This window comes from Triticum aestivum, chromosome 6D (genome assembly GCF_018294505.1).
Source record: "Triticum aestivum cultivar Chinese Spring chromosome 6D, IWGSC CS RefSeq v2.1, whole genome shotgun sequence".
Taxonomy (NCBI): Eukaryota; Viridiplantae; Streptophyta; class Magnoliopsida; order Poales; family Poaceae; genus Triticum; species Triticum aestivum.
The window spans coordinates 175,672,570-175,696,261 of NC_057811.1; positions in this window are offsets into that span (position 1 = coordinate 175,672,570).

The window sequence follows — 23,692 nt, forward strand, 5'->3', positions numbered from 1 at the left end:
GTTTTATTATATAGAAATTGTTGAACTCTCATGCGTCACTTACATTATTTTGAGAGTCTTTAAACATCATGGTAATTTTCTTTGGTTATAAATTTAGTCCTAATATGATAGGCATCCAAGACGGATATAATAAAAACTTTCATATAAAGTGCATTGAATACTATGAGAAGTTTGATTCCTTATGATTGTTTTGAGATATAGAGATGGTAATATTAGAGTCATGCTGGTAAGTAATTGTGAATTTGAGAAGTACTTGTCTTAAAGTTTGTGATTCCCGTAGCATGCACGTATGGTGAACCATTATGTGATGAAGTCAGAGCATGATTTTTTTATTGATTGTCTTCCTTATGAGTGGCGGTCGGGGACGAGCGATGGTCTTTTCCTTCCAATCTATCCCCCTAGGAGCCTCCACATAGTACTTTGTTTCGATAACTAATAGATTTTTGCAATAAGTATGTGAGTTCTTTGTGAGTAATGATGAGTCCATGGATTATACGCACTCTCACCCTTCCACCATTGCTAGCTTCTTTAGTACCGTGCAACTTTCGCCGCTACCATACACCCACCATACCTACCTATTATGGCATTTCCATAGCCATTCCGAGATAGATTGCCATGCAACTTTCTACCGTTCCGTTTATTATGACACGTTCCATCATTGTCATATTGCTTTGCATGATCATGTAGTTGACATCGTATGTGTGGCAAAGCCGCCGTTCATAATTATTTCATACATGTCACTCTTGATTCATTGCACATCTTGGTACACCGCTGGAGGCATTCATATAGAGTCATATTTTGTTCTAGGTATCGAGTTGTAATTCTTGAGTTGTAAGTAAACAAAAGTGTGATGATCTTCATTATTAGAGCATTGCCCCTTGTGAGGAAAGGATTATGGAGACTATGATTCCCCCACAAGTCGGGATGAGACTCCGGACGCAAAAAAGAGGCCAAAAAATGAGAGAAGGCCCAAATAAAATAATATATGAGAGAAAAGAGAGAAGGGAAAATGTTACTATCCTTTTACCACGCTTGTGCTTCAAAGTAGCACCATGATCTTCATGATAGAGAGTCTCCTATGTTATCACTTTCATATACTAGTGGGAATTTTTCATTATAGAACTTGGCTTGTATATTCCAATGATGGGCTTCCTCAAATTTCCCCAGGTCTTCGTGAGCAAGCGAGTTGGATGCACACCCACTTAGTTTTCTTTTGATCTTTCATAAACATATAATGCTAGTGCATCCGTTGCATGACAACCCCTACTCACCCACATTGATATCTATTGATGGGCATCTCCATAGCCCGTTCATACGACTAGTTGATGTGAGACTATCTCCCTCTTTTTGTCTTCTTCACAACAACCATATTCTATTCCACCTATAGTGCTATGTCCATGGATCATGCTCATGTATTGCGTGAAAGTTGAAAAAGTTTGAGAACATCAAAAGTATGAAACAATTGCTTGGCTTCTCATCGGGGTTGTGCATGATTTAAGTATTTTGTGTGATGAAGATGGAGCATAGCCAGACTATATGATTTTGTAGGGATAAGCTTTCTTTGGCCATGTTATTTTGAGAAGACATAGTTGCCTGGTTAGTATGCTTGAAGTATTATTGTTTTTATGTCAATATTAAACTTTTTTTGAATCTTATGGATCTGAACATTCATGCCACAATAAAAAAATTACACGGATAAAAATGTTGGGCAGCATTCCACATCAAAAATTCTGTTTTTCTCATTTACCTACTCGAGGACGAGCAGGAATTAAGCTTGGGAATGCTTGATACGTCTCCAACGTATCAATAATTTTTTATTGTTCCATGCTATTATATTATCTGTTTTGGATGTTTTATATGCATTAATATGCTATTTTATATTATTTTTGGTACTAACCTATTAACCTAGAACCCAGTGCCAGTTTCTGTTTTTCCTTGTTTTTGAGTTTCGCAGAATAGGAACACCTAACGGAGTCCAAATAGAATGAAACCTTCAGGATGATTTTTCTTGGACCAGAAGACAACCAAGAGACTTGGAGATGAAGTAGGAGGAGCCACGAGGCGGCCACAAGCACGGACGGCGTGCTTAGGGGGGTAGGGCGCACCCCTCACCCTTGTCGACCCCTCGTGACCTTCCTGACCTAATTCTTTTGCCTATATATTCCCAAATATCCCCAAACCACCAGAGGCATCCACGAAAACACTTTTCCACCGCTGCAACCTTCTGTACCCATGAGATCCCATCTAGGGACCTTTTCCGGCACCCTGCCGGAGGGGGATTCGATCATGGAGAGCTTCTACATCAACTCTATTGACCTTCCTTCCGAAGCGTGAGTGGTTTACCACAAACCTACGGGTCCATAGCTAGTAGCTAGATGTCTTCTTCTCTCTCTTTGATTCTCAATACCATGTTCTCCTCGATGTTCTTGGAGATCTATTCGATGTAATACTTTTTGCAGTGTGTTTGCCAATATCCGATGAATTGTGGATTTATGATCAGCTTATCAATGAATATTATTTGAATATTCTCTGAATTCTTTTATGCATGATTTGGTATCTTTGTAATTCTCTTCGAACTATCGGTTTTGGTTTGGCCAACTAGATTGGGTTTTCTTGCTATGGGAGAAGTGCTTAGCTTTGGGTTTAATCTTGCGGTGTCCTTTCCCAGTGACAGTAGGGGCAGCAAGGCACGTATTGTATTGTTGCCATCAATGATAAAAAGATGGGGTTTTCATCATATTGCTTGAGTTAATTCCTCTACATCATGTCATCTTACTTAATGTGTTACTCTATTCTTCATGAACTTAATACTCTAGATGTAGGCAGGAGTCGGTCAATGTGTGGAGTAATAGTAGTAGATGCAGAATCGTTTCTGTCTACTTGACACGAACGTGATGCCTATATTCATGATCATTGCCTTAGATATCGTCTAACTTTGCGCTTTTCTATCAATTGCTCGGCAGTAATTTGTTCACCCACCGTATTATTTGCTATCTTTGGAGAAGCCTCTAGTGAAACCTATGGCCCCCGGGTCTATTTTCCATCATACAAGTTTCCAATCTACAATATTAGTTTCCGATCTACTATTTCTGCAATCTTTTACTTTCCGTTCTATAAACTAAAAATACCAAAAATATTTACTTTACCGTTTATCTATCTCTATCGGATCTCACTTTTGCAAGTAACCATGAAGGGATTGACAACCCCTTTATCGCGTTGGGTGCAAGTTGTTTGATTGTTTGTGCAGGTATTGGTGACTTGTGCGTTGTCTCCTACTAGATTGATACCTTGGTTCTCAAACTCAAGGAAATACTTATCTCTACTTTGTTGTATCACCCTTTCCTCTTCAAGGGGAAAATCAACGCAAGCTCAAGAAGCAGCAGCACTTTGAGCACCTTTCCAGACATGCGCTCCTTGTAAACTTGACACATATACATCCAATAGACAAAGCAGGAGTAGGGTTTTATGCTTCATAGTGGCCCGAACCTAGGTAAACACCATGCATTTCCTGCTGGTTCTGCTCTTTGTGCTTGCCGATCCCTCCAGTCGAACCGCAAAGGGATCGCCATGATCTCATAGATGGTCGTCCACATGACAAGAATGGTTTGATCATTATGAGAAAGTTGAGCATAAAAATTTTGTATGATAATTTCTCTCGAGAGCTCATGATTGGGGAATGTGTGCATCATGTACTTAAGCCTCCCCCAAGCTAGAGCAATACTTTCTCCTTCACTAGGGCAAAAATTTTATATATATATATATATATATAATTCCGATCACGATGACCCAGATGCATAGGATAAAACTTCTGACGAAATTCCAATTTCAATCGGTTCCTATCCCATGTTCCAATATCATCACATAGCCTTTACCATGTCAATTCCTTTCCCTCCAAAGATAAAGGGAAAACCTTCTTCTTAACTCCATCCTCGGATAAACCTGCAAGCTTAAATAATCCACAAACTTCATCCACATAAATTAGGTGCATGTCAGGATGTATTGTTCCATCTCCTGCAAAAGGATTAGCTACTAGTTTCTCTATCATACCTAAAGGAATCTCATAATAAATATTTTAAGTAGGTGCAATAGGTTGACGATACCCCAAACAAACCCCTCAAAGGATTACTTTCCATAGTAACAAGTGAGTTTAAATTTTAGAATGTAATATAAATGTTTCCTTACCAAATTCCACTCACCAAAGGTGATCCACTCCTCGAAAACGGTGCCAGAAAAGAGTCTTGATGACACACAAGTATAGGGGATCAATAATAGTCCTTCCGATAAGTAAGAGTGTCGAACCCAACGAGGAGCAGAAGGAAATGACAAATGGTTTTCAGCAAGGTATTCTCTGCAAGCACTGAAATTATCTGTAACAGATAATTTGATAGCAAGGTAATTTGTAACGAGCAACAAGCAGTAACAATAAAAAAGGTGCAGCAAGGTAGCCCAATCCTATTTATAGCAAAGGACATGCTGGAACGGTCTCTTATAATAAGCAAAGCATTCTCGAGGACACGCGGGAATTTCATCTACTCACTTTCATCATGCTTATTTGATTCACGTTCGCTACTTTGATAATTTGATATGTGGGTGGACGGGTGCTTGGGTGCTATTCTTACTTGAACAAGCCTCCCACTTATGATTAACCCCTGTCGCAATTATCCGCAACTATGAAACAAGAATTATGGTAAATCTAATCATAGCATGAAACATATGGATCCAAATTAGCCCCTTACGGAATAGTGCATAAACTAGGGTTTAAGCTTCTACCACTCTAGCAACCCATTATCTAATTACCGATCCACAATGCCTTCCCTTAGGCCCAGGTATGGTGAAGTGTCATGTAGTGGATGTTTACACATCACCACTAAGGGAATCAACACCATACATATCATCAAAATATTGAGCGAATACCAAATTTACATGATTACTTATGACAAGACTTCTCCCATGTCCTCAAGAACAAAAGTAACTACTCACAAATCATATTCATGTTCAAGATGAGAGGGGTATTGAATATCATCAAGGATCTGAACATATAATCTTCCATGAAATAAACCAACTAGCATCAACTACAAGATGTAATCAACACTACTAGCAACCCACAGGTACCAATATGAGGTTTTGAGACAAAGATTGAGTACAAGAGATAAATTAGGGTTTGAGATGAGATGGTGATGGTGAAGATGTTGATGAAGATTGGTCCTCCCACGATGAGAGGGTTGTTGGTGATGTCGATGGCTTCGATTTCCCCCTCCCGGAGGGAAGTATCCCCGGCAGAATCGCTCTGCCAGAGAGCAAAAGTGCTCCTGCTAGGTTCCGCCTCGAGACTGCGGTGCTTCATCCCAAAAGTCCTCCCCTTATTATTTTCTGTAGGGAAAATGGCTCCACATAGCAGAAGATGGACCTCGGAGGATGGCCATGGCCCCCACGAGCCACCAGGGCGCACCTAAGGGGGTTGGCGTGCCGAGGTGCCTCGTGGGCACCTGGTGGACCTCCTCTAGTATTTCTTTTCTACAATATTTTTTATATATTCCAAAATGATTCTCCGTGAAATTTCAGCTCATTTGAAGTTGTGCAGAATAGGTATCTCTGACATAGCTTTTGTAGGTCCAGAATTCCAGCTGCCGGGAATCTCCCTCTTCATGTAAATCTTGCAAATTAAGAGAGAAAAGGCATTAGAATTGCACCACAAAGTATTATATTGATCAAAAACATCATGAATAATAGTAGGAAAACATGATGCAAAATGGTCGTATTACTGTACTGCATCTCTCCTCCACTTCGGGGAAAATCCCAACGAGCTCACAAGTAGCAGGAAGAATTTTTGGCGCCGTTGTTAGGGAGGATTCATGTCCAGATAGTCTCTCGTCAACTTGCCAATTTCTTGCACTGTTGTTGGGGAGACATCAAGAAAACCTATCAAGTACCTATACACAAACAATCATCTACTTGCTCTACCTTTTATTTGCCTTTGCCTCTCGTTTTCATCTCCCCAACTTCTCATAAAAATACAAAAACACAAAAATAATTTTTGTTTGCTCGTTTGCTTGCTTTGTCGTTGTGTCTCAAGAAAATACCAAATTGTGTGACTTTTTAAATACTAATTATAATGTTTTATTAATACACCAATTGCTCCTCCCACCACTAGTGCGGAGTCATGTGACATAAATGTCCCTTTGCTAAATCTTGTTATGAAAGAATAATTATCTGGAAGTCCTAATGAAGCTGTTGCATCCCATCTTAACACTTTCATTTAATTATGTGATATTCAAAAAACATGTGGATAATGATATTGTTAAGTTGAAATTATTTCCGTTCTCGTTAAGAGATCGTGTTAATCTTGGTTTTCACCTTTGCCTCAAAATAGTATTGATTCTTGGGATAAGTGTAAGGATGCTTTTATTCCCAAATATTTTCCTCCCACTAAAATTATTTCTCTTAGAAATCAAATTATGAATTTTAAGCAATTTGAGCATGAACATGTTGCACATTCTTAGCAGAGAATGGAATTAATGATTAGAAATTGTCCCACTTATGGATGATTATACAAAATTTCTATGCAGGACTAAACTTTGTTTCTAGAAATCTTCTAGACTCTGTTGCAGGTGGTACTTTCATGAAAATTACATTGGGAGAAGCTACAAAACTCCTTGATAATATAATGGAAAATTACTCTCAGTGGCATACGGAACGAGCTCCAACTTGTAAGAAGGTAAATTATGTGAAAGAAATTACTACTTTGAGTGGTAAAATGGATGCTCTTATGAAAATGGTTTCTAGTAAAAATTCTAATGTTGATCCTAATGATGTGACGTTATCTACTTTGATTGAGAAAAATAATGATGCTATTGATGTGAATTTTGTCTCTAGAAATAATTTCAACAACAATGCTTATAGAGGTAATTTAATCTTAGACCGTATCCCGAAAATTCCTTTAATAATTATGGTAATTCCTATGGAAATTTTTATAATGATAATGATAGGATACCTACCGATCTTTAGAACAACATTTAAAGAATTTATTAGTTCTCAAAAGATTTTTAATGCCATGGTAGAAGAAAAATTGAATAAAGTTGATGATATGGCTAGGAACATGGATAGAATTTCTCATGATGTGGATACTCCTAAAATTAAAAATTTGCCACCCAAGCATGATATTAATGATTCTATCAAATATATTCTTGTCTCAATTAATGAAAGTAAAGAGAGAACCACTAGGTTGAGAGCTAAGCGAGAATTCCTAGAAAAGGATATATTCCGCCCGGTTTTTACCGTAATCATGATGACGATATTAAAATGATTGGTGTCTCACCCATTTAATATTGTTTAGTAATATAAAACTTGATGAAAAAGGGACTAGAGATGAGTCAACTTTAGCTAGAAGGCGTCCCAATAGTTCGCATGGTGACGATCTTAATGATAAAAATGATAAAAGTGGGTTTGGAGAGGTCAAGACTTTAAATAGTGTTGTACTCACTTCTTTGGATTACAAGGACTTTAATTATGATAATTGTTCTTTGGTTGAATGTATTTCCTTGTTGCAATCCATGATAAATTCACCTGATGCCTATGAACAAAATAAAGCTTTTACTAAACATATTTTAGAAGCCATGATAAAAACTTATGAAGGAAAGCTAGATTTGGAAGTTTTTATACCTAGGAAATTGTATGATGAATGGGAACCTACTATTAAAGTAAAAAATTAAAGATTATGAATGTAATGCTTTATGTGATCTAGGTGCTAGCGTGTCTACTATACCAAAATCTTTATGTGATGTGCTAGGATTTGTTGATATGGATGAATGTTACCTTAATTTGCACTTAGCGGATTCACCTATTAAGAAACTGTGGGATAGAATAAATGATGTGCATGTTATTGCTAATAGAAATTATGTGCCCATGGATTTTATTGTGCTTGATATTGAATGCAATCCGTCTTGTCCTATAATACTTGGTAGGCCTTTCATACGAACCATAGGTGTTATTATTGATATGAAAGAATGAAATATAAGATTCCAATTCCCATTAAAGAAAGGGATGGAACCCTTCCCTAGAAAGATAATTAAACCACCTTATGAATCTATTATGAGGGCCGCCTGTGGAATTAATGTGAATGATGACAACACTTGAAACAATGCCTTACGCCTAGCTACGGGTGTAAAACAATAGCGCTTGTTGGGAGGCAACCCAATAGTTATCTTATTTTTACTTTTTAGTTTATATTTTTGAGTGTTGACACAATTACACTACTATTTTTTATGTTTTACTTAGTGCTTGTGCCAACTAAAGCCTTGGGATGATTGGGTTAATAGTTGACTTGATTCTGTGAAAAAACAAAAACTTTTGCGCCCAGCACTGGAATTTCCATAATTCGCTAGAACATGATAAAATTCTGAATTTTTAAACATTATTGATATAAAAATGTCCCATGTTTTCCTTAAAAAATTAGAATTTTTGGAGTTATAGAAGTATAGTGTTTGCTCAGATCATTACAGACTGTTCTGTTTTAGACAGATTCTGTTTTATATTACAGACTGTTATGGATTATATCGGGGGTATAAGTCATGGAGAAGATATAATATAGTAGGTTTTATGCAATAATAAAATATGAATGGGTTCATAATAGTACCTAAAGTTTATGATTTGCTTATTATACTAACAAATCTCACGAGGTTTCTCACTACTTCAGGATGCTGCTAACGCGACACTATGATCAGAGACCCTTTGACGAAACTGTGTGTGATGCATTAATCACAAATAGTGATGTAAAAAACCGTAAAAAAAGATGCAAAGCATTTGCGATGAATGATACATCAAACATGGTTCAGATTTTAGTTGCGTGTGCGATGTGGGGCATACGGTTGATCCATACGAACTGTTTGCGATGAGACAGAACAACAGAAACGGGCAGCCAGATCAAGGTGTGTGCGATATACGGCATATAGTTCGCTCCTATGAACCGTTCGCGATGATCGAGGTGAACACAAATGATTCGGCGTAACAGGATGTGTGTGATACCCGTCAAACATGTCGGTAATCAGAATTGTGTGCGATCATTATAGACAGCCCATACGGTGTTTTTTGTGAATTGTGTGCTCGTCAGGGCACATAGTTCAACAAACCAACCTGTGGGCGATAATGTAGAAGATCTCTGTCGAATATGTATTACTAACTGTCTACGATGAGATTGACAGGATAAACAGAGATAACAAATTAATATGAGCAAACGGAAATAGAGATATATACGGTCTGCTTAATTTAGTCCTTCTTCTTGTTGTTGTTGTTGGATGGCCCCCGACATCGTCTTGGCGAGGACACTTTTTGCCACTGACCGTTGGCTTTTCATCACCGCCGCCGTCATCATCGTTGTTGCTGTCGTCATCGTCCTCCTCCTCGTTCGACCATTCCTCATCAACATCGTCGTCCTCTTCTTCGTCCTCCGATGGCTCCTCGTCCGTCTGGTTGTCGTCTGACGACTCCAGAGGCGGCGTCCCTTCCATGATCCAAATATAATCGAGGTCTGGGCTCGACGCCGGACTCATGGAAGACGAGCGGGATAATTCCGATGTTGACCTATCATCGAGGCGCCAGGCTGCTGGCCGAGCTGTCGTCCTAGCTGTCGCTCGACATGGTTGCGGTCGTATAAAAACCGCGAGAAAGCGAGATTGCAGAGTGTGTGCAAGTGTGTAGCGCGGCCTACCGGGGACGATGAAGATGGTGGACACTTAAGCGGGGTATGCAGAGAAGAGGAAATGCCAATTGAAGTGGGGGTTGACGTACTATCTAACCACTGATATAATTAACCGCAATTATTTGTACCCAGTCGCTCCAAATTCCCGGGGTTGCGCAGGACTCCTATTGGCCGATCTCTTTTTTCAGGACAAAAACAAGGAACGAGTTTTGGGATTATGGACCGGTACTGGTATGAATGGAGTAGGACAGTTGGCAAGCAATATATTGAGCTCTTCTTATTGATAAAGCCAGTAATAATCAAACTACAAAGGAAAAGAAAAAAAGACAAAGGAAAATATCTGCATGAATCTTCGCGTAACATCAATGGCATAGGACCTAGATGTGCATTACTTATAGCACATCTAGATGTGCTTTAGCAATACTGTCAAATAAAACCCCTAATCATCATTGCAAACAGCGCATAGAACATGGCTAATGCGACAACCACAACTACACATGCTACTTCCTTCTTGTCTCTTGCTTTCATCTATTGCCTGTGATTGATTCTTTCTTGCTTCATCGTACTGATTGTACATTCCAGTTTAGCCAGTTTCTTCTTCAGCTTTACGTTATCTTCTGCGAGCTTGGTGATAACACTCCGAGCGCTGCCATACCATTCTTCATCCAACCAGTTAACAAAGGCACAAGCCTCATATCCCTGCCAATGTTAAATAGTATTCAGGATGAGCGGTGGCATTAACTCAAGTAAAATGATGAACTTAGCACTAACCTCTAAGGGGCAACTGAGAAACCGCCTACCAATGTTGAATCCCTCTGTGCATACACGTCAAGCGGGAGTGTGCCCGTGCACACAACTCAGCTTTTGGTAGTTCTCGGTGGCGCAAAACTTGGAGTCGAACTCGTGTTGCGGGAGTCTGGAGTCATGCTCCGGATCTGGCGGCATATCGCTTTCCTGGTGGGGGGGGGGTCATTCAGGACGGATTCAACAAAGAGTTACTTAATTTGGACATGCTAAAAAAGACCGGGATAGATTGGAACCTGACAGGACGATTCGGATCCATAGTACACCTGCCTTCTGATGACTTTAGGCAAGTGCTCGGCGGCGACCGCCGTCGTGGCGGCAATACGAGCAGGAGCAGCCCCACCGAAACCATGAGCACCACTCGTCCGCATTCCCCCAATGTCAGCGCCACGCGAGGGAATTTGGAGGCTATCTAGGGATTTGGGGGAAATGGGGAAACTGTGGGGATAAGCTAACGGTCGGGAACTACTTATGGCACTATATGTTGTATACGGCACACTATTTATACATGTCGTTTGTGTTAGGTATTACAACTTCACACACGATTTCCGCACCAAACCGTGTGAGAAGACAACGTAGGTGAGACACGGTTGTCGTTACATAACCGTATCTGATGTACTACCATGTACATATAATTGACTTTCAGTGATACCGTGTAAACAGTCGCTCTGTGGATATCCATCAAAAAATAAAACGGTCGCTCTGCATATAGAGATGGCGGCGGCGGCCTAGGCAGCGGCTACAGGAGAAGAGGTCAATCCTCGGTCTGCGGCAGGAGATAGGAGGAGGTCAACCATCGAGGTCGGCGACGGCGTGATTCGAGGACATCCATCGCGGTCGATGGCGGGATAGTGGAGGTCGAACTTCAGGCAGTAGCCGCACTAAGCTTTCCTCGACCCTGTTGTCTCGGCATGCCGCCGCATCGCGCTTCTCTATCTGCTGGGTGGAGGTCACCGCGCGGCTAATTAATTAAGGTATTCTTTTCATGAGTGGCTTAATTAGGGTATTCAATTCCTAAGGGTAGTGATGTACAAGTACTCTGTGTGTAAATTGACTGGCCGTTAGTTTTTGTCATTGCACGTCTGGATAACAATATGGAGCGCGCTTAGTAATTATGAAAATAAAACCTTGTGATTTATGCACGCATCTTTGGGCGGCAGTTAATCCGTGTATTAATGTTGTTGTTTTGTTTTTAATTACCATTCGTGTGGTGCACATGGAACGATCTCGATGGATGAAGAATCGGAGAACCACAGATTTTATCAGTGGCGTGACAGAGTTCATGAATTTGGCTGAAAGTACAAAGGGGAGAATTGGTGATGCGGATTACATCCTGTGTCCATGTACTAATTGTGCCAATAGCCAATACAGAGTCACGTGAAGTTGCAGATGTCTAGTGTCCCTTAGTCTCTCGGGGATTCATGGATGGATGTACACGTTGGAGCAGACACGGTGAAGAGGAGGTCATGGACGAAGATACCCAGGGCTGCGAGATGCCAAACCCCGATCAGTGTCACATGGATGTTGAATCTAACTGTGATGCCCGGATAATTAAGCTACAGTAATTCTCTGCTAATGACGCAACATCACTTCGATTACTGTTGCTAATCTTGCGTTAGTTCGAAACCGATTCAAATTAAATTCAAAATCAAGCAAACAATAAAAGTTTTCAAATGTTAAAACTAAAATGTTCGGAGTGAACCAAATATTGCATAGGTAATTATGGTGGAGAAACCACACCTTTATAAAATGTTTAAGTACTATAAGATGAATAAAACAGCAGTAAAAACAATTATTTAAATACCTTTTGTAATTAATAAAATGTCAAACTAATTTATTTGAGGACTAGACTTTTTGTGACTATGGGCTAAGTTGAAATACTAATTTAGATGTTGCGTGTATATTTTACTAAAACTAAAATAATAGGAAACAAAACAAAAACAGATAAAGTAGAAGAAATATAAAGAAAAGTAAAAAGGACAAAAAAAACGAAGGAAACAAATAAAGAGCAGGACCCCCTGGCCTCTGGGCCGCCAGGCCAGCCCACGGCCCACCCCACTCTCTCTGGCCTACAAGGCCACTCCCCCTACCCCAAACCCTAAATCACCCCACTCCCCCCCCCCCACATGATCCACTCTCCTCCCTCCGCGCCCCCCGATTCAGATCGGGGGAAATGCCCCTGACGCTGCCCGTCGCCGCCCCACCGCGCCTACGTCCTCTTCCACGACGCCACCTCGCCGACGCCGCACCTTCCAGCCTCCTTCCTCTCCCTCGTGCACCCCGTCGTCTTCCCCGAGCTCAGCGCGCGCTCCATCCATGGCCGCCCCGACCTCCCGCCGCACGTCGTCGTCGTCGGTCTACTCGCCTTCGGCCACCTCTCCGACCCGCCGGCCTCCTCGAGCGCTTCCCCGACTCCTCCCCGAGCAAGCCTCGCTCAACTACAGGGCTCTGTGAGCCCCCTTCCCTTCCCCTCTTCCTCCCTGGCGGATCCGCCGCCGTGCCTCCCCCCCCCACGCGCGCTCTCGTCCTCCCTAGTACCTCGCCGCACCCCCCTATGTTGTCTGCGCCCACACGAGCCCATCTGCGCCGACCTGCGCCCACCACGGCCATCACGCACACTCGCCGCCGCCCGTGCTGCTCCCGCTCCCCACCTCGACGCACTGGCCGCGCCCCAGGCGCGCCCCTACCCCGGCCTCCCGCAGCTTTCTCCAGCACAGACCCCTGCTCACGCGACCGCGTCCTCGCACCTTCCAGCCGCCGCCCATGCTAACCGTGCCCAAGCTCGTCGCGCCGCGCCGTAGCCCCTGATGCATCCGCGCCGCGCCCGCCGCCTGCTGTGCTTGGCCCCACGCAACCCGCCCTGCGCCGCGGCTCCCGCCCGTCTCCGCTCACCCCGTCGTGCGCAGCCCACGCCCGCCCGGGTGCCCGGTTACCAACGCCTGTTCGGACTATGCCCGTTAACCCCGCGCTCGATAGGCCCCCTGTGCCTATGACAGATGGGGCCCACGCCCAAAAATAAAACGAAAAAAGAGATTAATTAAATAATAATTGTTAATTAATTAATTAGTTAGTAAATTAATTAGTTAACTTAAATAACCTGCTTAATAACCTAATCAACCAGATTAGTTAATCAAATGTTGTTTAGTAAAACATGTATCAATGACATGCGGGTCCCATGGGCCCTTTTGACCAGTCAACGGTCCAGTCAAACGCTGTCTGGACATTTGACCAGGGCCCCACCTGTCAGCCCCTTAGACACACTCTGGGTACAGTTCCTGTGTACCCATAGCATCTAAATACAAATTTAATTTCGAAATAAATTAAATCTAGAAATTAGAAAATCATTTTAAATCTTCTTAAAATTAATATAAAATAAACCGTAGCTCAGATGGAAAAACTTTGTACATGAAAGTTGCTCAGAACGACGAGACGAATCCGTATACGTAGCCCGTTCGTCCGCCACACATCCCTAGCACAGCGAACATGCAACTTTCCCCCTCCGGTTCATCTGTCCGAAAACGTGAAACACCGGGGATACTATCCCGGATGTTTCCCACCTTCATCGGTATGACCTACTACCGCGTTAGGGCACACCTGGTACCGCTCATTGTCTTGTCATGCACCGTCATGCATATGTTTGCATTATATTTATTGTTTCTTCCCCCTCTTCTCTCGTTAGACACCGAGACCGACACCGCTGCTACCCAGTACGACTACAGTGTTACAACCCCTCCTTCTCGGCTGAGCTTCCAGGCAAGCCCCACCCTTGATCACCAGATATCGCCTATTCCTTCTCTCTACTGCTTGCATTAGAGTAGTGTAGCATGTTACTGCTTTCGTTTAATCCTATTATGCTGCATAGCCTGTCATTGTTGCTACAGTTGTTACCCTTACCTGCAATCCTAAATGCTTAGTATAGGATGCTAGTATTCCATCAGTGGCCCTACATTCTTGTCCGTCTCCCATGCTATACTATCGGGCCGTGATCACTCGGGAGGTGATCGCGGGTATATACTTACATACATATTATACATGATACATGTGGTGACTAAAGTCGGGTCGGCTCGTAGAGTACCCGCAAGTGGTTTCGATGAGGGGGCTGAAAGGACAGGTGGCTCCATCCCGGTAGAGGTGGGCCTGGGTTCCCGACGGCCCCCGACTGTTACTTTGTGGTGGAGCGACAGGGCAGGTTGGGACCACCTAGGTGAGAGGTGGGCCTGGCCCTGATCGACGTCCGCTGTTACTTCAAAATAACACGCTTAACGAGATTTTGGTATTTGATCTGAGTTGGGTTGTTGACCTTATACGTACTAACCGCCACGTGGGACAAGATATGGGCAACCGGCGTCGTGGTATCAGCCGTAGCTCTTTCTGACGTCAGCGACTGAGCGGCACACGCCGGATTGGACCGTAAGCCTGCACTTGTATTAAGGGGGCTAGGTCTGCTTCCGCCCGCGTTCACAATGGGCAGGTGTGCAATGGGCGATGGGCCCAGACCCCTGCACGCATAGGATTTAGACCGGCGTGCTGACCTCTTTGTTGAGCCTAGGTAGGGCTGCGACGTGTTGATCTCCCGAGGCCGGACATGACCCAGGAAAGTTTGCCCGGCCAGAGGGATCGAGCGTGTCGGGTAATGTGGTGCACCCCTGCAGGGAAGTTGATCTATTTGAATAGCCGTGTCCATGGTAACAGGCGACCCGGAGTTGTACCTTGACCTTATGACAACTAGAACTGGATACTTAATAAAACACACCCTTCCAAGTGCCATATATAACCCGGTGATCGCTCTCACACAGGGTGATGAGGAGAAGATCGCCGGGTAGGATTATGCTATGCGATGCTACTTGGTGAACTTACCATCTACTCTCTTCTACATGCTGCAAGATGGAAGCTGCCAGAAGCGTAGTCTTCGACAGGACTAGGTATCCCCCTCTTATTCTGGCATTCTGCAGTTCAGTCCACCGATATTGCCCCTTTACACAGATACCCATGCATATGTAGTGTAGATCCTTGCTTGCGAGTACTTTGGATGAGTACTCACGGTTGCTTTTCTCCCTCTTTTCCCCCTTTCCTTTCCTCTCGGTTGTCGCAACCAGATGCTAGAGCCCAGGAGCCAGACGCCACCGTCAACGACAACTCCTACTACACCGGAGGTGCCTACTACTACGTGGTGGCCGCTGACGACGACCAGGAGTAGTTTAGGAGGATCCCAGGCAGGAGGCCTATGCCTCTTTCGATCTGTATCCCAGTTTGTGCTAGCCTTCTTAAGGCAAACTTGTTTAACTTATGTCTGTACTCAGATATTGTTGCTTCTGCTGACTCGTCTATGATCGAGCACTTGTATTCGAGCCCTCGAGGCCCCTGGCTTGTATTATGATGCTTGTATGACTTATTTATGTTTTTAGAGTTGTGTTGTCATATCTTCCCATGAGTCCCTGATCTTGATCGTACATGTTTGCGTGCATGATTAGTGTACGATTGAATGGGGGGCATCACAAGTTGGTATCAGGGCGGACTGCCTGTAGGAATCCCCCTTCCAACTCCTTGGCCGAAGTTGAGTCTAGTCACTAAAAAACTTTTACTAACATGGCTGTGTGGCTTACGGGCCCACGTCGCCATTGGGTGGTATTAGGATCTTTTATTCCTCGTCTATACTCTAGGACTCTGATCTCTCTCCTATTCAGGTTTAATGAATTTACCAAAATCTAACTTTAGGTTCTCAAAAATGCTTTCTCCTGGAGAGCCCCTTCAGTCCAGATGATCGCCGGCTGCACCGGAAGATTTCGAAGATACTCTCCGATATTCTCTCGAGACCTTGTGCCCGTGCTTTTGCAATTCCCTACCACCAAAATATCCCTATGGATGAATACTTACACCTGTCATTCTTATTTTTATTCCTAGTCCATCTTGTTATTACAAGATACCCCGAGAATACTTTGTGCCTATTGCCTTGTAGTTCTTTGCCACCTGAATGCCCTTACAAATAATTTCTCGCAATTATCGAGTATCCGCTCATCCCCAATTGATTCAAGTAATTCACAAAAGTCTTCGAAATACTATTTGAACTTCCGAAAATCCTAAGCAGCCTGTTGTTCTTGAAATTCTTGCTTGCTTGCATTATGGTTAATCCCATGAGTATAGTAATCTTATTGGTATCCTTTGTCACTATCATTTTTGAGTCCATTGATTCAATAAGTTGTGAATGTTCACAATCATCAGTCGAATCCTAGGATTATCCTTCTGGCCCAGACGTCATCTGGGTATGATCTGGTTCTTGACCAATCAATGCCTTGATCAGTTGTGCATCTAAGTCTATTGAACTTATTCATTTTCGATCAGAACGATTGCTTCTGATCCATTGGTTTGGAAATCATAAAAATTCTTTGCATTAAGCTTTGAAATAGTCAGTTGTTTCTATAATCCGATGCCTTGGCATTCCTTCTTCCTCTGATTGAGTACCGATACTCACATCAGCCCCGTTGTGGACCGCCATACCCATTGTTGGGTTATTATCCGACAGTGTCCTTCACAACCAAAATTCTTGTGAGTTCTTTACCTGATACGTAATGCCTTTGGTAAATTGTATCCTCTACTTTTGTCAACCATGCTCTACTTTGAGTTTGTGTTATTTACTCCTGAAGTTCATGGTATATGTTCTACGAAGCCCCAATGGGTTGAACCTATGCCTTCCTTAATCTGTGTGAACCCGAAAGTTTTCACGGGTCATACTCCTCTGGTAATTCACCAGGTAGGTTTTGACAATGAAATCATTTTTATCTAGAGCAGTGAATGAAAGGTTATGCATTGAAGAAGTGGGAGTCGACCTTGAACTTTGTGTTCATGCCCATGGACACGATGTAGACCTTATCATTAAAGCTTCTCTTAAGTTAATTATTCCTAGGTATAAGTTCTTATATCTAGGATCCGGCCTTTTGCAATCATGGTTCTGACCATGTTCTCCTTTAAATACCATTTCTCGTGCAAGTTTAAGCACTTGTCTTCTGTAGAGCAATACCCTAGTCCAACCGCTACTTTGATCTGTCGTCGAGTATTACCCCCCTCGTATCTCGAGATTATCTAGGAACTGCATAACTTCTTATGAGTTCTTCATCAAGTACTACATTCTCACTGATTACAATTTTTCATGGCCTCTCAGTTATTAACCACTCAAAGACACCGATGACTGAATCGAGTCCGCACTACGGTTCAACAACTCTTAGTAATCTTCTTTAAGTACGAGTCTGTACCCGATCACGCCATTCCTAGCCTGTTTGGCTATATCATTGTCGTGATGATTTTAACTGTGCTACCTGGTCCTTATTCCCGGAGCACAATTTTCGATGATGAGCTAAGCTTACGTCGATCTTCCTCATCATATCATTTCGCCTTGAACCACAAGCTTGGACTTGAGTTTGTGTCGTACCCGTGGTTCCAATAACCTTTCGCTTCATCATTCCTTTGACTTGATGTCATCGCCGATCGATTACATCTTCAGGTAATCTCTCGACAAATGTGTCGTGATCATCATCAATATTCTGAGCTCTTCTAGGATATCAATCGAATTCTTGATGAGAAATACCATCCTTGCCCCTAGATCAATTGTATTATCATTGACGACAGCATTGCCTTCCCCCCGACAGAAACTTGATCATGTTATGGAGCTCCTTGCTATCGAGCTTATGTTATGTTCCACCTTGGATTATTATCATCTTTTATATCAAGGATGTTGTGAGAATTGATCCACCTCTTAAATAATTCTTGGTATTATGATACTTCACACCATCACCATTCTTTCTTGGTCCCCGTGTTGATTCTAACCGGGACACCAACAAGTGAACGGTGCTGCTTGGATTCTGTACTTCTAGCGACCCTATCGCATTGAAGTTAGTGGTCAACTGTTCGTTCTTAGACTATTGGTTATAGAATCACCATTCTAACTTTGATCGTGCTACCTAAGCCCATATTTCGGGTGCACCTTTCAACCAATGTTTAATTGTGTATGTTTTCCTCGGTCATACATCATTATATCATTTGGTCTGACAATTGTTATCTCCCTGTTCACATTATTGAGGAGATCCATCTTTTTGGAAATATCGATGAGTTGTCGCCAAGTCCATCCGCCACCTCCTCATCCTCTCCTTGGTTTAATGATGAACTCTTGTTTCGGAAGTCGCTTCCATAGTTCATTTCCCAAGAATCTTACAATGTCATCTCGTCAATTTGTGTTGCACCTTTCTTCTCAGGCCTCCTGAGTCTGAGTTATCCTGACACCAATCAGATCTGAATCTTGGTCAGATATGATGGTTGGAACATATTTCTAGGAGTTATAACATCTTTACATGACCGGATAAGGTGATGTCATGCCTAGCACACCTGGTCGGAGCACCTAGTGATATAGTTTCCTTTTCTGTAAGGTTATCCATTCTTCCATGAGGAAATTGTAAGGCTTATTCTACAATTTGTTCCTGATGGATCCTTCGTGTATCCAGAGTCTGACCTTTGCTTGAAGACCATGTCAATGCTATCTCGAAGCATGTCACTGGTACTCCGATCCTCAGTAAGAACATTTGTAGCACAATGCTAAATTTTCTTTATCAATTATCCAAACACCGTTGTATGGGTAATGGCATGAAATTTCTCTCCCCTTTCCTAAAGGGTTTTCTATGTTATATCCCGTCATGTATATCATGCTCTGCTTGCCCTTGGGAAGGATATACCCTTGAAATATGTGTTTAAACACATTTTCTTTCCATTGTTCCGTTTAATCTGATGATCACCTTTTCCTTTCAATTATTTTGTTTAATCTTTCTTGTGATCTATATGATCTAAGTAGTAATAATTCACTGCTTATGTAAACACCTTGGTGTACTACTCCGTCAATAAGACCCTGTTACTATTGTTGATGACATTCCGGTAGCCACCGATGGACGAGAACCTTGCCTATTGGTCCGCCTCGTTCAACGAGCAGGAAAATGGTTCTCTTCGTCCCTCGCCCTTGGTACCTCCGTTGTTGCCAACATAACTGGCAGGCTACCCTCTGATATGCCTTGCTATCATCACCGTGCAATATGTCAGCCCCCTTTCTACTTTTAACCCACATGGTGGGCCCATAACCCACAGGTCCCAGGATCGAAACCTGACTCTCCTGTAGGCCCTATTGCCAAAGATATTCCTTGAGCTTGACTTTGTATGTAATTCACAGGACACCTGCCTAGTAATCTATTCTGGTATCAGATGCAATACTTATTCCCATTGCTCTGAACCCCTTTCACATTTTGTATTAGGCAACGAACGATTGCCTATGCGCTTGAAACTTCTATGGTGCACCTTCTTACTTTGCTCCCGATAATTTCTGAAGTTTCAACTCGAGAGTTACTTTCCGCCACCTTCCCTAATATTATCTACCAGATAAGCAAATCTTGTAGAGGTCTGTCCTTTTGAAGCTACCCCTTATCCTTTTCGTAAGTACGATGAACATCCCGAAGGAAGGACGAGAACTTCATCATGATGACCTGAAGCAGAGAAATGAGGACACCAACGTAGTGGATCTACCTCTTCGAGAAGAGCAACCAAGACCGAGAAGAATCGTTAGAATTTCGTAACCTAGTCTTTCCCCTTTACTCCGCCTCTTAAATCTCGGGACGAGATTTCTTGTAGTGGAGGAGAATTGTGATGCCCGGATAATTAAGCTATAGTAATTCTCTGCTAATGACGCCATGTCACTTCGATTACTGTTGCTAATCTCGCGTTAGTTCGAAACCGATTCAAATTCAAATTCAAAATCAAGCAAACAATAAAAGTTTTCAAATGTTAAAACTAAAATGCTCGGAGTGAACCAAATATTGCATAGGTAAGTATGGTGGAGAAACCACACCTTTATAAAATGTTTAAGTACTATAAGATGAATAAAACAGCAGTAAAAACAATTATTTAAATACCTTTTGTAATTAATAAAATGTCAAACTAATTTATTTGAGGACTAGACTTTTTGCGACTATGGGCTAAGTTGAAATACTAATTTAGATGTTGTGTGTATATTTTACTAAAACTAAAATAATAGGAAACAAAACTAAAACAGATAAAGTAGAAGAAATATAAAGAAAAGTAAAAAGGACAAAAAAACAAAACGAAGGAAACAAAAAAAGAGCAGGACCCCTTGGCCTCTGGGCCGCCAGGCCAGCCCACGGCCCACCCCACTCTCTCTGGCCAACAAGGCCACTCCCCCGACCCCAAACCCTAAATCACCCCACTCCCCCCCACACGATCCACTCTCCTCCCTCCGCCCCCGCGATTCAGATCGGGGGAAATGCACCTGACGCGGCCCGTCACAACCCCACCGCGCCTTCGTCCTCCTCCACGATGCCACTTCGCCGGCGCCGCACCTTCCAGCCTCCTTCCTCTCCCTCGTTCACCCCGTCGTCTTCCCCGAGCTCAGCGCGCGCTCCATCCATGGCCGCCCCGACCTCCCGCCGCATGTCATCGTCGTCGGTCTACTCGCCTTCGGCCACCTCTCCGACCCGCCGGCCTCCTCGAGCGCTTCCCCGACTCCTACCCGAGCAAGCCTCGCTCAACTACAGGGCTCTGTGAGCCCCCTTCCCTTCCCCTCTTCCTCCCTGGCGGATCCACCGCCGTGCCCCACGCGCGCGCTCATCCTCCCTAGTACCTCGCCGCACCCCCTATGCTGTCTGCGCCCACACGAGCCCATCTGCGCCGACCTGCGCCCACCACGGCCATCACGGACACTCGCCGCCGCTCGTGTTGCTCCCGCTCCCCGCCTCGACGCACTGGCCGCGCCCCAGGCGCGCCCCTACACCGGCCTCCCGCAGCTTTCTCCAGCACAGACCCCTGCTCGCACGACCGCGCCCTCGCGCAGTCCAGCCGTCGCCCATGCTTCCCGTGCCGAAGCTCGTCGCGCCGCGCCGTAGCCCCTGATGCACCGCGCCGCGCCCGCCGCCTGCTGTGCGTGGCCGCACGCAACCCGCCCTGCGCCGCGGCTCCCGCCCGTCTCCACTCACCCCGTCGTGCGCAGCCCACGCCCGCCCGGGTGCCCGGTTACCAGCGCCCGTTCAGACTATGCCCGTTAACCCCGCGCCCGATAGGCCCCCTGTGCCTATGACAGATGGGGCCCACGCCCAAAAATAAAACGAAAAAAGAGATTAATTAAATAATAATTGCTAATTAATTAATTAGTTAGTAAATTAATTATTTAACTTAAATAACCTGCTTAATAACCTAATCAACCAGATTAGTTAATCAAATGTTGTTTAGTAAAACATGTATCAATGACATGCGGGTCCCATGGGCCCTTTTGACCAGTCAACGGTCCAGTCAAACGCTGACTGGACATTTGACCAGGGCCCCACCTGTCAGCCCCTTAGACACACTCTGGGTATAGTTCCTGTGTACCCATAGCATCTAAATACAAATTTAATTTCGAATTAAATTAAATCCAGAAATTAGAAAATCATTTCAAATCTTTTTAAAATTAATATAAGATAAACCGTAGCTCGGATTGAAAAACTTTGTACATGAAAGTTGGTCAGAACAACGAGACGAATCCGAATATGTAGCCCGTTCGTCTGCCACACATCCCTAGCATAGCGAACATGCAACTTTCCCCCTCCAGTTCATCTGTCCAAAAATGCAAAACACCGGGGATACTTTCCCTGATGTTTCCCACCTTCGTCGGTATCACCTACTACCGCGTTAGGGCACACCTGGTACCGCTCATTGTCTTTTCATGCACCGTCATGCATATGTTTGCATTATATTTATTGTTTCTTCGCCCTCTTCTCTCGTTAGACACCGAGACCGACGCCGCTGCTACCCAGTACGACTACAGTGTTGACGACCCCTCCTTCTCGGCTGAGCTTCCAGACAAGCCCCCCCTTGATCACCAGATATCGCCTATTCCTTCTCTCTACTGCTTGCATTAGAGTAGTGTAGCATGTTACTGCTTTCGGTTAATCCTATTACGTTGCATAGCCTGTCATTGTTGCTACAGTTTTTACCCTTACCTGCAATCCTAAATGCTTAGTATAAGATGCTAGTATTCCATCAGTGGCCCTACATTCTTGTCCGTCTGCCATGCTATATTATTGGGCCATGATCACTCGGGAGGTGATCGCGAGTATATACTTACATACATATTATACATGATACATGTGGTGACTAAAGTCGGGTCGGCTCGTAGAGTACCCGTAAGTGGTTTCGATGAGGGGGATGAAAGGACAGGTGGCTCTATCCCGGTAGAGGTGGGCCTGGGTTCTCGACGGCCCCCGACTGTTACTTTGTGGTGGAGCGACAGGGCAGGTTGAGACCACCTAGGTGAGAGGTGGGCCTGGCCCTGGTCGGCGTCCGTGGTTACTTCAAAATAACACGCTTAAGGAGATCTTGATATTTGATCTGAGTTGGGTCGTTGACCTTATACGTACTAACCGCCACGTGAGACAAGATATGGGCAACCGGCGTCGTGGTATCAGCCGAAGCTCTTTCTGACGTCAGCGACTGAGCGGCGCGCGCCGGATTGGACCGTAAGCCTGCACTTGTATTAAGGGGGCTAGGTCTGCTTCCGGCCGTGTTCGCAACGTGCAGGTGTGCAATGGGCGATGGGCCCAGACCCCTGCGCGCATAGGATTTAGACTGGCGTGCTGACCTCTCTGTTGAGCCTAGGTAGGGCTGCGACGTGTTGATCTCCCGAGGCCGGACATGACCCAGGAAAGTGTGCCCGGCCAGAGGGATCGAGCATGTCAGGTAATGTGGTGCACCCCTGCAGGGAAGTTGATCTATTCGAATATCCGTGTCCACGGTAACAGGCGACCCGGAGTTGTACCTTGACCTTATGACAACTAGAACCGGATGCTTAATAAAACACACCCTTCCAAGTGCCAGATATAACCCGGTGATCGCTCTTACACAGGGCGACGAGGAGAGGATTGCCAGGTAGGATTATCCTATGTGATGCTACTTGGTGAACTTACCATCTACTCTCTTCTACATGCTGCAAGATGGAGGTTGCCAGAAGCGTAGTCTTCGACAGGACTAGCTATTCCCCTCTTATTCTAGCATTCTGTAGTTCAGTCCATCAATATTGCCCCTTTACACAGATACCCATGCATATGTAGTGTAGATCCTGGCTTGCGAGTACTTTGGATGAGTACTCACGGTTGCTTTTCTCCCTCTTTTCCCCTTTCC